This window comes from Corapipo altera, unplaced genomic scaffold (genome assembly GCF_003945725.1).
Source record: "Corapipo altera isolate COAL_440 unplaced genomic scaffold, ASM394572v1 44, whole genome shotgun sequence".
NCBI classification, from domain to species: domain Eukaryota; kingdom Metazoa; phylum Chordata; class Aves; order Passeriformes; family Pipridae; genus Corapipo; species Corapipo altera.
Window position 1 is genome coordinate 7,872,009 of NW_020884880.1, and position 14,376 is coordinate 7,886,384.

The 14,376-nt window shown below is 40.6% G+C and overlaps 1 long non-coding RNA gene across 1 annotated transcript; it reads right to left on the reverse strand.

The window, feature by feature from the left end:
• Positions 1-1,196: 1,196 nt before the first annotated feature.
• LOC113945344 lies at positions 1,197-5,365 on the reverse strand. Its single transcript, XR_003527053.1, has 2 exons — positions 5,262-5,365; positions 1,197-2,146 (listed from the first exon to the last, which is right to left on the reverse strand). It is a non-coding gene; the product is annotated as an uncharacterized LOC113945344 (long non-coding RNA).
• Between the last annotated feature and the right edge of the window lie 9,011 nt (positions 5,366-14,376).

The following is a 14,376-nucleotide window of genomic DNA, read 5'->3' on the forward strand; positions in this document are numbered from 1 at the left end:
CACAGCGCTGGAGAGGTTGTCCACTCACAAAGGCTAAAGGATATATTGAGTTGAAGGATATATTGAAAGAGTTTCTATATGGTCAGTAAGATCAAAAAAACAACAATCTTTGAACCTTTTCCTTTTCCAAAATGGTTTCAATTGCATAATGAAAGTAACATAAGGCAAAACAGCAACAAAAATCAGAGTCAGGCCCTTAAACAAATGTCATCACTGCTTAGACTTCAGTGAGGGTGTTAATTATTATCACAAAGTGAGGAAACCACAGAATTGTTGGACCAAACACACGTTTCATGTGGAGAAAGTAGTACAAACAAACCAAAAACATATATAATTTTTCATGGAGTAGAGAGAAGATCCATCTATTTATTCAACAAGCCTAACGGATCCTCCTCTGGTACAAACTATCTAACCTAGTACAGTATAAATTTCATCCCAAGGCTGTCACAGCCTTCCTTATGCCTGTAATTTATTAACTATCTCAGCTATGAGATTACAACTGGGATAATTCTGAGTGCCATTAAGAAGGAGGTTGTTGTATAAAATCTACATAACTGTACCATGACACCAACACTGGAGAACCAACCTTCTCCCATACACCCACATTCACCATTTAAGAAGACATTTAAACTAAACTTAAGACATGCAATTATTCCACCTAGCTCTAGGACATGGGATAGAACTACTAAAAGGAGTGCTATACCTTATGGATGAGCCATGTACATGGTGAAAAAATGTACTTCTCACTGCAATATAGCATAGGGAGCAGTGATGCATATAGTTCAGAAGTTATCCCAGAGAACAACACACACTGGGGACTTCACATTAAGGTGGTAAAAAGGCCAAAGTAAGTAGGTTTTGAATAATCTGTCTAAAAGGTATCCTTTTCCCCCCTTTAATATCAAGGTGATTTGTTACCTGAAGCTGAATAAAAAATAACATATCCTACGCATATAATACAGGAACATTATCTAGCCATGTAACAAAGATTTTGTTATTTATGGACCAATCTAGGAATAAAATTACTTATAACGCTGAAATAAAAATAGAGATTAGGCAGTTCACTGATCTGTACTCTCAGAATTAGGAAGGACAGATCCTTTCGTGGTATGCAATCATCATGATGAGCAATTTTTAGAGTACCTCCTTGTTATATACTGAAGTCATATATGATAAAAAAAGCTGATCTGACACACTTAGGTTATGTCTTTATTACCACATTTTCCTGAATCAGAGCGGTGCTGACAGACCTTATTTTTAGACTGATATCCAGCAACTTTTTATAGGTATGGACAATGGGTGTATACTGGTTTCAACAGGTGAAATGTAGGTTGAGAGAAGGCAGGAGAAAATCTCCAAGTGCCTTACAAAGGTGATGGAACAAATTTCACAAATTGAAACTTCAAGTCAACCTTATTGAACCCCTGGAAATTCCTAACAACAGAGTCCTAGAACGGGTGCACTGAACACAGTTAAACTGGTTTAGTTTAAGTAATTCTAACTTAGGTTATTTATCACTAGCAATCTGAGCTAACTTAACTTAACATGGTCTAATTTTTCAACTGACCCATAACAATTCTATTACTAAATTTTTTACAAATTATTTTTTTAAATGTCTCATACTTTGATATTTGCAAGCAAAACCAGTCTGCAAGCAAAGCCAGTGCTGCAAACCCCACACCTTTCCTTGAATTTTCTGCCATCTTTTTAGAAAGTTTATTTAAAAGAATATAACCCAAATATGTGCTTTTCTATGAAAGGCACTTTTCAAGTTCATTTTGCCAGAGAAAATACTAATTTTCCAGAATGGCATATTTCATTTGCTACCAAAGAGGACTGACTGTAACATAAAGCGGGTGGCTCCTTAAGAAGAAAGAGAAACAATTTGACATGGTAGGTCTGGTATCCTTCTGCAATATCAAATGAAGCCCTACATTTTCAAAATGATGCATGGGAACTTAACCACGTGGTGCCCATTAAAGTCAATGCCAGCTCTCATGGTTTATGAGGTCACCAGAAGTCCTTGATGGAATTACACTCCCGTCCTGCAGGGCGGATTCTCTTGTATCAAAGATATAATCAAAGTCTATAAAGTCAACAAAAACATCTGCAGTCAGTTCGCTCAGATTTGGATCACGTATTTCCACTGGAAAGAGAGAAACAAGAGGGAAATAAATTACTGAACAATTGTTAGTGTAACAGCATGGCATGGGTCTTATGTTGACACATATTCCTGTATCGAAGGGGGAAATAATGTCTTCCTGTGGTCATGCTCTAGGCATCTAAATGAAAAGAGAAACACTGGGGAATATTCCTCAGAAAAACAAAAGGACATCCTGTGAGACTGCAATTATAAAATAATTCTTTAAGCATACCTTACAGCTATCATATAACATACCAAACAAGTGCACTTGAAGAATAAATAGTCTGGGTTCTTTGTGCATCACATGCATTTTTAGAATTTGCTGTACTGGTGCACATATGTCAGTTTTGTATTTACTGAACTGAATCTTTTAATATCTATCAAAATAGTAACATTCAGCTTCCAAAAATGAAGCCTGGCACTCAATTTGCAAAAAGACTTTGCACATTGTTGTGTTTTAAAACACTCAGTAGTTAATAAAAGACTGTGGTCTATTGGTGTATTGGCTTTCATATTCTCTCTGTTGGAATATGATCCTGCTTTAGCAATAAACTGATATGTTGATTGAATACTTTCCAATTCTCTAGGTTTCTAGTAGAGTTCCTGGGGATGTATCACTAGCAGAACAGTGACTGCGCTAAAGAATCTTTCTTGGAAAATGAAAAGCCATGGTACCTCTGGGGTCTCCTCCTACATAAGACAGAATAATTTTCTTCAAAAAGTAGGCATTTGTCAAGCTGCATGATGATATTCATTGTTAAAACACGGATCAGAAAGTTTCTAGAAATTTGTCCGCTTATCAAACATAGTCAGGATTCAATCAGAGTGCGAAGTGTCCTAAGCTAGTTAAGAATTTAGGGAGCAATTTGTATGCACACATGCATTAATACTTGCATACCTTGCAAACGAAGGTCTAGAAAGAAGCAGACATGCTTCATGAAAAAGATTTGCACAGAGCAAATAAATAATGTCTCCGAGAGAAGCAGCAAATTTGGAAGCATAACAGCCAATGGGAAAAAGATTTATCACCAGGCGTTTTCATGGGTGCATGGTGTCTGTGGTTTAATTAGGTTTCTGTTATCCAGGGCTACATTAATTAGGTTTTTGTTATCCAAGGTTACCAGTGGGGTACCCTGGCCCTCCAAAAACATAAACAGTGCAAAACTTATTTTACAGCAGCCCACAAGACGGAGAGGAAAAACAGCTCTTATTTCAACATGGCACGTCTCTGAACTAGGGAATATAGATGATACAAATATAGCCATACTGCTTCTTGATTCAGGTGACTTCACACTTACTGCCCTACCTATCTACAGGCTGGATAGGTCACCCACTGGATAAGTGTGAATTAACCATAAAAGGAATGCCGTGCCGTATCAAATTAATTTCTGCAGCAGATGTGGTGGCCGTGGCAAAATTTCAGAAGCTTTGAAGGGTCGATCCCAGTGGTACCACAGCTTTTCATTTTCCAAGAAAGATTCCTTTAACACAAGATGGAGTATGTTTTCTTCTGTCTTTTGTTTTAGTTTCTGTTATTACTATTCTTGCGAAAGAAATAGCATCAGGAAAGTTCAGAGTGGGGCAACGTTTTCATTACAGAGGATTGAATCACCCAGTAAAGGATAAAATTTACAGCAAGAATTCTGTGAAAGAAGCCTTGTGTATGTATGTTCACATCCAAACCTTATGATATAGCCTGTAATATTTTACTTTTTGCAGCCAGGCTGCTTCCCTTGCCTTTGCTTAAATGAGCAGTCAGTATACTCACAGCTGGCCTGGGCTATTCCCCCCTCCCATCATGCCTTCACCCCTCTGAACATCAAACTCCAGATAAATTTTACTGATAAAGCCAACACTAAGTAGAAAGAAAAGTACGCATTCTTCATGCTGTACAGCTGAGCAGGGCTAAATGGCTAATAAAAAGTCCTGGGCAACAACTTTAGAACAGGGAAAGGGCTGGTGCTGTGGGTGAAACTGAGAGGAGAGGGAGGCTGGTGGAGGGGGACGTGTCAGTCCTTGAGCTGGAGCCAATGCCAATCCCTCTACACAGTTTGAGCAACACTACCTCAAAAGTGCACGGTTTTTTCTGCAAAGTGTTTGACTTCCATCTGACGGAATTTTGTGTGAGCTGAGATCAAAGATGTTTGAATTAGTTTTATAAACAACATAACTTAGGTAGGTATTTGACATGGGTAAATACTTTGTAAGCAGCATAGAATTATTAATTATGAATTTGCAATCTCTCATCTTACACTCCTGCTCTAATGCCCTATTTCTGAAGAAGTATTCACAACCACGATACAAAGGCTGGAGTTACATAGCCCAGGCTTTTAACGCACTTTTTACAATGAAAATATTAAAATACCTATCATAGAATGGCCTGGGTTGGAAGATACCTTAAAGATCATCTAGTCCCAAAACCCTTGCCATGGACAGGCGTATCTTTCACTAGACCAGCTGTATCAGAGCTCCATCCAACCTGGCCTTGAACACTTCTGGGGATGGGGCACCTACAGTCTTTCTGGGAAACCTGTTCCAGAGCCTCACAACCCTCACAGTGAAGATTTTTTTTCTAATATCTAATCTAACCCTATTCTCTTTCAGTTTAAAGCCACACCCCCTTGTCCTGTCACTATATGCTCTTGGAAAAAAAGTCCCTCTCCATCTTTTTTGTAGGCTCCCTTCAGGTAGTGGAAGGCCGCAATTAGAACACCCCAGAGCCTTCTCTTCCCTAGGCTGAATAATACTAGTTCTGCCAGCCTTTCTTCATATGAGAGGTGCTCCATTCCTATCAACTTGATGACCCTCCTCTGGACTCACTCCAACAGGTCAATATCCTTCCTGTGCTGGGGACCCCAACGGTGGATTCAGTATTCCAAGGGAGACCCCACCTTGAGTATACGTATTGAGAGATTGCAAGTTCTTAGTTAATAATTCTATGCTTCTGGAGCTGCCACTTAGGCTAAACGCGTGAGCTCCTTCAGCCTTGCCCTCCAAAGGGGCTGCGTCACCGGTGCCCGCGCTACGACCGCGGGCGCACTCTCCTGTACCGAGCTCTTCTTTTCCTTCCCGTCACCCTCAACCGGCTGGGGCGGTACAGAATCATGCAAACCCTCACCGTTTCAGCAGGCCAGCGCCGGGAAGCAGGAGGTCGCCGTTCCCAAAGCAGCCAGGAGCGACGGCCCCGCGGAGCCGCGGCCCGGCAGCACAGCCGGGCCCTGCGGGCGCAGCGACACGGCCCGCGCCGCCACCGAGCGGGGCCGCCAGGGGGCGCCCGAGCGCGGCCGCCCGTGCGCGGCGCCGGGATCCCGGAGCGGGGAAAAGGTGGGGAGCGTTGGGAAGTGTCCATGTGGAGGGCAGATTGGCGGACGTTTACATCGAAGCGATCGCAGGGTAAAGTCCAGCGCTCGGCCGGCACGTTTCGGGGAAGGCAGAAACGCAGGGAAAGCTGCGGCAGAGGGTGTCCGTTTGAACGCTGATTAAAACAGCTCCTTCCTTGCAAAGCCCTCAGGTCGCAAATGGAGCGGATACTGGGAATGCTTGCTAATAATTCTGCAGAGATCTGAAAGGAAAATGTCTTTTTAATTCACAAGTAGAGAAAAATAGCCGAGGAAAGGCTTTCCTTTTTCTTGCTGCCATGCTAAACCCCTGATTCCTTCAGAAATGTTATCTACGACTCAGTGTGTTTAATTATTTTTTTTCCTTCAAATGATTGACACGTAACAGATACATGAAAACAGATTGATGTAATCTTTGAGATTAGAACTATAAAACAGGAAAATCCAAATTAAATCTTCAGTTTAAAAAACAAACCAACAAATAAAATAAGAAACCACACAAACAAACAAAAAATCAAACAAAAGAACTACCACCATAACTCAGAAAGGTATTAATTATTAGGAGAAAAAGTAACTCATGCTTTCCTGTTAAATTATTATATGAATGGTAGCATTTTGAACTCTTGGCCTAAAATAGTTATATTGAGCTTTGATCCATAGGACGTTAACAGACGGGAAGCAGAGGAGTGAATTGGGGTGAATTTAATAGTATCCAGAGATAGAATAATTAACTCTTATGGTGCCTATTAGCAGCTAGGGTCTGAAGGAAAGCACTTTATAAAAATAAAACCAGAAACGAAAAAGGCCATTTCTGGATATTGTTAGGTAAATAAATTATTTGAGAGAAGGGTATGACATCCATCCGTAATATGAAGGCCAAGTTTGTCTTCTTTATCATCCACCAAAAAGGATCACTGTCTGCTAACAGGCTGAAACATTGTAGGCCAGCAGTTAACTGTCCCTACTCACTCTTGAGCTTTTATTTCCTTCTTATATTAGTAAGCTTTTCAGTAAATTTACTCTTTTCACAATACATGTATGAGTACATGGATTAATGAGGCTTCTTATGAGTCATAACAGCTTCAGATGCTCTTCTTTCTTTTTAGCCTTGTTTGTTAGCTAGATATCAAATACTGTTTGGCTAACACAGAGACTGGGTCTGTGTAGGCTGGCTCAGTAGAGGATGTAGCATTTTTATACTCCCTGATTTACTTCTGAGTGTCTACATCAGTTCATACAGCCCAGTGTATTCTGTCTTCCTTGCCATAACAACCACCTAAGCTCAGGCTGTCTATAAATGCAGCACCTTTATGGCTGTTCAGTGATATTAATACTCCTCTAGGAAGGAGTCTGAAAGTAGCTTTTTTGCCCAACAGAACTTAGATGAGGCTTAGAAAGAGTGTATTGCCAACAGCAGAGATAGGCACAAGTGCTGAAACACAAGGTGGCTGTACTCATGTGTACCTTCCTGTTTAATTGCCATGTGAATCACACTGATCTGTTCACACAAAAGCCATTGAAATGCCTGAAAACAACATGCGGGACATATTCTGTAGCTAACAGCCTATAGACTGAGAGGTAAAATAAAATGATTCCATAAATACTGGAGAGATGCTCTTTACATCAAAAGAAACAGCACTTCATTTTCAAAGGCTAAAACATCAGCACAGGTGACAATGTCTTTCAAAGTGTAGAGTAGATATTAACCCACTTCACCAGAGTTATGCAAAACCTCAGAAAGATGTACTTCACATGATTATGCGTTATATACCAAAGGGAAAGGAAGGAAGGAAGAAATTTCCCCAGCCTTTCTGCAAATGCATACAATAGAACTCATTGAAAAGCCTCTCAGTATATTGCAGTACTGAACAGTAAATCAATGTAATCTGAATTTCTGCAGTAGCAGGAAACTTTCCAAATGATCGCTATAAATGGAGCACATGTTTTACGTATAGGTTACTATTTTTGGCAGTCCATCAAACTCCTTTGATCTGTAGACAGTGGGGTTTCATCCAGCCAGCAGGACAAGAATAAAAGGTCCATATTCTGCCAAGATCCACTCAGAGCAGGAGATGGGGAGCTGGTTATGGTCACACAGCTCTACAGCTGCTCCTGTGTCAGCCTGAGCCCCAGCAGAACTTAGATAAGCTTGTGTAGTTCAAGTACACCCTAACGAATCCCAGCCTGCTTTAGTCCCTGAGATGTACCCGTTAAGAACCCAGAGCACTCTGTTTTGTTTCTGTGGGTCTCTCAGTCTTTCCCTGTGCCAGCATAGGAAGAAGAATTGGCACAAGAGCTGTTTATACCACCTTGCACCGGCTGCATGGCTCCCTACACAGGGAACATCCCCCGAGGCCAGTTAAGACAGTGCCCTGCAACACCTGCACAATACAAAGTGACGGAAGTCAGCACAGAGAGTCTGGCCTGTGAGTCCTCAAAATGGAAAAAGGCAGATGAAAAAAAAAAAACCACCAAGGCAAGGGAAACCAGGCATCACATGAGGATTAGAAAGAAAAGACCAGAACGAAAATTTATAAAATGGGGCAAATCACTTCCTGACTGCAACAGAGCTGAACTTCAAAAACGATCCACTGAGCCTACAGCACTACTGGCCAGGATGGACAGTGTTTGAGTGTCCTTCCTCTCCTCAGGTTCCTCATCAAAGATGATGTCAAGATTTATGTGTCCCTTTCTGAAACAGTTCTAGAAGTTTAAACTAGCCCTCAGTCCATTACAGCCTCCATATAAAGGAGTGAAGTGTTTTGCCACACGTGGATAATGCGCTACAGGACACAAGTGTCCGACAGCCGTGATTTTGTGGATCTCCAAGTTGATTCCAACTATAGGGAGAAGCCAGAGTTGACAAAGAGAATTACAAATATCTAATTTGCCCACTACATTCCTTTTTTTTTTAACCCTGAAATTCATTACACCCATGGCATATATATAAAATACATTTTCATTAGCCCGTCATCAAAGCGCACAAATCCTAAATCTCCTCTGCTGTTCTGAGTGACATATTTCAGGAATAACTACTCAGAAATAACTGCTGTAGATGTGTCTGGCTGCTGAACATGAAAGTATGGGTGCTGCTGACTGCCTGGCAGCTGGCCCAGCATTTAACCCTGCTGTTTTAAAATGTCGTAAAATAAGCACAATTTAATCTTTTGAAACCTTTTGGTCAGTGACTGTGATTTCCGCAAAAAATGACTTCAAAGGAAAGACAGGCACCTTTGTTGATGCCTTTTTAAGCAGTCATGAGTTCCAAATTATTTTTAAAAAGGGAAGCAGAAACCTCAAAGTGTGTAACACCTTCTCAGAATTAGATGCTGAAGCGATATGTAAACTGGGCTGTAAAAATTGATCCTCCACTAGTGATGTGGCTCAGAATGATATAATTAAAAGATAATGTCAATGGAAAAAGAATATCATCGTAGACTAATGGGCTCCTCCTGACACATAAATACCACAGCAAAACCTCTATTTTAATGAAAAAATACCACTTAGAAGCCAAGTAATTTTATTTTCAAAGCAGGATGTGTTGAAAATGTTCTATTTCTGTTGCTATATTTCTGTTTTGCCAAATGTCTGACACAGAATTAACACTTCCACCTTGCAGTCTTCATGTAATACACAAGATTCCTCTGTGCCTCTGAAGCACCACGTTTTACCTGTGCAAAAAGTAGCTGACTTCTGCAAATAGTGTTCCTTTTTATTAGTAAGTTGCAATCTTAATACAGACCGAAGGTTTTCTTTCCAAACTTAGATGCAGAAAAAATTATCCATACTTAATTGTTTGACATTCAACTTGATTTAGAGAATGTGAACATTCCTAGGTATGAGACTGTTTAGGGATGAGGTGACTGTTTTTCAGCCCAGTCAAAGTTGAGTTAAAAATACCCTCTAAGCGCATCAGAGAGAAAAAGAAAGTAACGTGAATAATTAAACATATTTCCTATCTACATCATATTACTCTTTTTAACTTCACAAAAAAACCAAACCAACCAACCAGTCTTTCTTCTGTTCTTCTCAGATTTGGTTTGGAAGAAATGCCTTTTGACATTTCAGTATTAAAGCAGAATGATATGAAGAGCATTTGATCCATCATTGTATGCTAGGATGCTTTGAAAATGCCTACCAGATGTGGCCCTCAAAAGTCCTAGGCATCTTCTGCTTAGTTCCTGGCTTTAGACTGGTCTGAGGAAAGAACTGGCTGATGAGCTGCTCAGACCAGGCTGATCTGGATATGATCTGGATGACTGTTGTCACCTACATAACTTTAAAATCAAAAAGGGAAGTGCCTTGCAAGACTAGGCGCCTCCAGGATTAGGCAGCAGCCAAGCACAGGTTTCTGGAGAGCACTTTTGGATGCTGTTCCACCTACATCCTGCCTTAGGTGCCTAAGTCCTTTACTAGAACTAGCCAGAAAGGCTAGATTCCCATTGAAGTCTGGAGAAGGATTTACATTAACTTAAGTGGATTGGTTCAGGCCTTAAAATGAGAACCATGTGTACATCCTTACAAAGAATCTGGTCCCCTCTGTTTATTCATTGTGACTTCTCACTGTATTGAACCATTCATACACACTAATCCACAAATAATATGTCAAAAGATGTTTTGGAGGATAAGAGAGTTATGGACTTTCATGCCTGTAGTCTGTGCTGTTCTGCGCTGCTCTGGCCATACAGCAGCCACCCTGGCTAACAGGCCAGTCAAGCCACATACACCATTCAGGTCATACATAAGCTCTAATTGTATTACTCGTCTGGCTCGTCAATACTTTTCCATGGAACCGAAGGAAAGGAGAGCATATGGAATAGAGAAGCAGGAAAACTAATGAATGAAAGAATATAACTTTCAGGGTTCTGGCAATGTTTTTACATCCATATTTTGCTCCACTCCCCTGAGGTCACAAAAAGCAAATGGCATATTCATTTCCTTCCATCTGTGCTATTCTGAACAGCAAATGGGAACTAATATCTAAACTTTCCTAATAAGCAGGGGTGGGAAAAGAGCTGGGTAATAATTAGCTACTGGCTAGCAATGCCTTGTAGATTATGTGACTTGCAGAGTGATGCTCATTGTAGACACATTTTTCTTCTTCCTTTTCCTATTTTGCAATGACATGACACTTTTAAATTAAAAATTAAAAAAAGTGCAAATTCTTCCCAAATCCTACCCATCACACGTGAAGCAGCAGGAGCAGATCCATGGAGAGCCAGGCCGGCGCTGTCCCATTTTTTACATGCAAGTCCATGTAAACACTGGGACGAGGTGGCTGGCCAGGAAGCCCTGGTGGTGTTGGATGTGTGGCGATGGCCCCCCCTTCCCTGGGGAGAGGCTCAGCTCCAGCTGCAGCTGCCTCCCCCCTGCCGCTGCTGGCAGGGCCTCCCCACCGCCCCGGCAGCTCGCTCCCCCCGCCCTGGGCCGCAGAAACCAGAATTTAGTGACCTGGCGATGCAGCAAATAAATAAATGAATGGAGCTGGAGAGCTTTCTGGAGAGGCCTGCGGGCCGTGCTTCCCAGAGTGAAGGAGAGGAAAAGCGCTTCTGTAGGCGTCTGGCTGGCTGGGTTCCTGTCAGAATAATGATTTCAATGTTACCGTGATTTCACCAAGCAGCACGCTGGGCCTTGGTAGGCAATTTTTTTACAGTTGTGAATGTAAATAAGGCATTTATTTAAATTGAACCTCTATTGTACAGAGAAAATATGAGCTGGGAGGAAGCACTGCTGCTTGACTGCTCTACAGGACTGCGATGCATTTATACAGCAGGGAGCAGGACAGGTCTTGCACGTCACCAGGCAGGACTGGCTAATATTTGCATTTAGAAATGTAGTTTGAGGACAATTATTCTGCCACCAACCTGGTTAGCAAGGCAGTTCTACACCTTGGCTTCCAGTCTGTAAAATGAGCATAATGATCATGCCCAGACAAAGCCCCAGAAAAGACATTTGGGGGATATGAAAACCCTGGACACATACTAGGAAGGAAACAGATTTCTGCTCTGTAACAATATCCACATTTCTGAAGAAAAAAAAAAAGACCATGCAAAAACTAAAAGTCTTCTCCTAAGCAGCACTATACTTATCTCATCCTAAAAGATTTCATTTGTGAGAGTATTTATAAGTTTTATGTTTCAGTTGGTTTCTTTTCCAAAAATACAAAATAATTTCAAGCCAGAGAAGCAGGACACTATTTTTCAAAGAGAATAAAAATAAATAGTTTTGATCAGTGAAAAATTCTTCTAGATTTTTAATGTCAAAAAAGGCATCCAAACCCTTTTCTGTGGGGAAGTTTCATTTTCAACCAACTTGTATTTATTTTCCACCTAACCTGGTCCAGTAGCACCTTCTACCCAGGTACTGGCAAACCTCTGCCAGGCTATTTTTTGAGTTTGATGAGTTTCTACCAGTTCCTTGATGCGTAGGAAACACCACTTTACTGCTATGGCAAAGCCTGCCTGAGTTTAAAATAAGGGTGGTTCCTGCCTTTGGTTAGGCCACTTTTTTTTTTTTTTAATTTTAAAAACATTTCCCCTTTATTTTCATGGTAAAAGGTATTTTCAATATTTTACAAGAAAATACTGAATGTCCTTATTAGCTTTAGGTCATAAATGCCACAAAACAGATTTAAAAACTGGAATAAACCCAACATAAATGCTTACTATTGGTGAATATAAGGGCATACAAAACAGGGCAGTAAAGTCACTATACAATATCAGTAAAACCATTAAAAAAAATCTGGAAAAACATCAAGATGGCTGGCCTCTTTGTAGTTTCAGTACAGAAAAAAAAAATTGAGCCTTATTTCTAAATATTTTCCCTAGTGGGAAATAACAACTTAAAAATAATCCCAGATGTATTCATTTGTGTAACATTTTTCTGCTTGCAACATATAGGCATGGAAAAATTATTGAAGGTTTCAATTCTGGACTTGTATTTTAAAAATGTCAAGCTTTTGAAAAACAGCATAATTTTTCCCTAAAAGCTATTCATTTACCTGGAATGTTGGCCAGCAGACGTACATTATGGACTTGGTTTAGCTAAGATTGAAAAATTGCCCAAAGGCAAAAGAGAAGTAGGCAATTTTTGTGGCTCAGATTATGTCCCCACACAAAATACAGCTGAGTTGATTTTTGAACTGACATATAAAAGGATTTTGCAAGTATGGGTCTTGAAAGTGATCAAAAGCTTTTTAAGGTTTTTAAAAAGCTCAGTGATTGTTATTTTCATGTTGTCTTCTTTACAATCAAAATCTGTATCCTGAGGTACAAGCAATTAGAAAGCTCTTGTTAAATGGCTACTGAAAACAATAAAAAGAATAGCAATCCAAACCCATAAGTAATATATTCCAAAGAAGAGCAGATGAAGGAATGTTTCTGTTTGCTCTACAAAAGAAGTTGTTTGCTAAAATGTAGATATTTTTATTTAGTAGATATTATTATCGGGTATATATTAAAAAAACTACACATCCACTCAAATCTTCAGGAAGTTGTCTTGCTAAAGGAATCACAATTTTCTTTTGTACAATCTAGACTATCATCTTGAAAAGTTTTTTGTCTGGATGACATTTACAGCCCATTTTCTGTGACTAATTTCTGTGACATACAATAAGTAACATTACCATGTATAGGTGGCTACAAATAATTTTAACAGGTTGGAGATCTGGGGGGGGTATTCCCCTCTCTATATATGAAATCTCTTTTTTATGCAAGTGAGACTCTTTAATAAAAATAAAGTCAGTGAAAATTCAGGGAATTAAATTATTCATCAAGAGCTAAGGGTACAGATATGGGAACAGGTAGAGTGGTCAAACATCAGCCCTTTAGGGCTGAGGACAATGGCTGTACTCTGACAGAAAGAACCAAGCTCATGTTGAACTAGCCAGTTCCAAGAGCAGACTGTTGCTGATCAGTGCAATGCTCTGTGTGAGCTAAGTGAACAAGGCTGAGTAGTGTGCACATAATGCCCTATGACCAGGAGCATGACTATCTGTTCACAGTGTCCATGTCCTGTAGAGCGGGGCCGGTCCGCCTGGAGCCCGCCTGAGGAAGTCAAATGCAACACATGTACAGCCATAAGGATCGTGGTGATCCAAGGGCCATGCAGTCTATTCTGTTCCCACAGAATATCTCTGGTTTTCTATTTGAGAAGAGTGGAGTTTTTAGAGAATCCCATAGAGGTTACCCTTCAGGAAATTTAGGGCCACCAAGATGATTAGAGGGATGGAGCACCTCTCCTGTGAAGAAAGGCTGAGAGATCTGGATTTGTTCAGCCTGGAAAAGAGAAGGCTTCGGGGCAACATAGTTGCGGCCTTCCAGTAACTAAAGGGAGCCTACAAGAAAGATGAAGAGAGACTACTTGCAAGAGCATGTAGTGACAGCAGCACAAGTGGGAGTGGCTTCAAACTGAGAGTAGGGTTAGATTAGATATTAGAAAAAAATTCTTTCCTGTGAGAGTGGTGAGACACCATAACAGGTTTCTCAGAGAATCTGAGGTGCCCCATCCCTGAAATGTTCAAGGCCAGGTTGGACTGGGCTCTGAGCAACCTGGTCTAATGAAATGTGTCCCTGCCAACAGCAGGTGGCTTGGAACTAGATGATATTTTAAGTCCCCTTCCAACTCAAACCATGTTATAATTCCATGATTCTATTTTTGTACTATTCTATGATTCTATGAAATGGGGTTGCTGCATGGCTGACAATATCCAGCTGGCTGGTTATTTCATGAAAGGTGGCATTTTTCCTTTTGGTGTGCAGACTGCTGCTACCCGTGCAGTCTCCTTCAAATGCAGAGCATTAGGAGGCGCTTCAGACACAAGGTAGAATGACTCAGAGTGCTTCTGGGCTTTTAGTACAACATGACAGCTTTACCCTGGTGAAGTGAATGTCCACA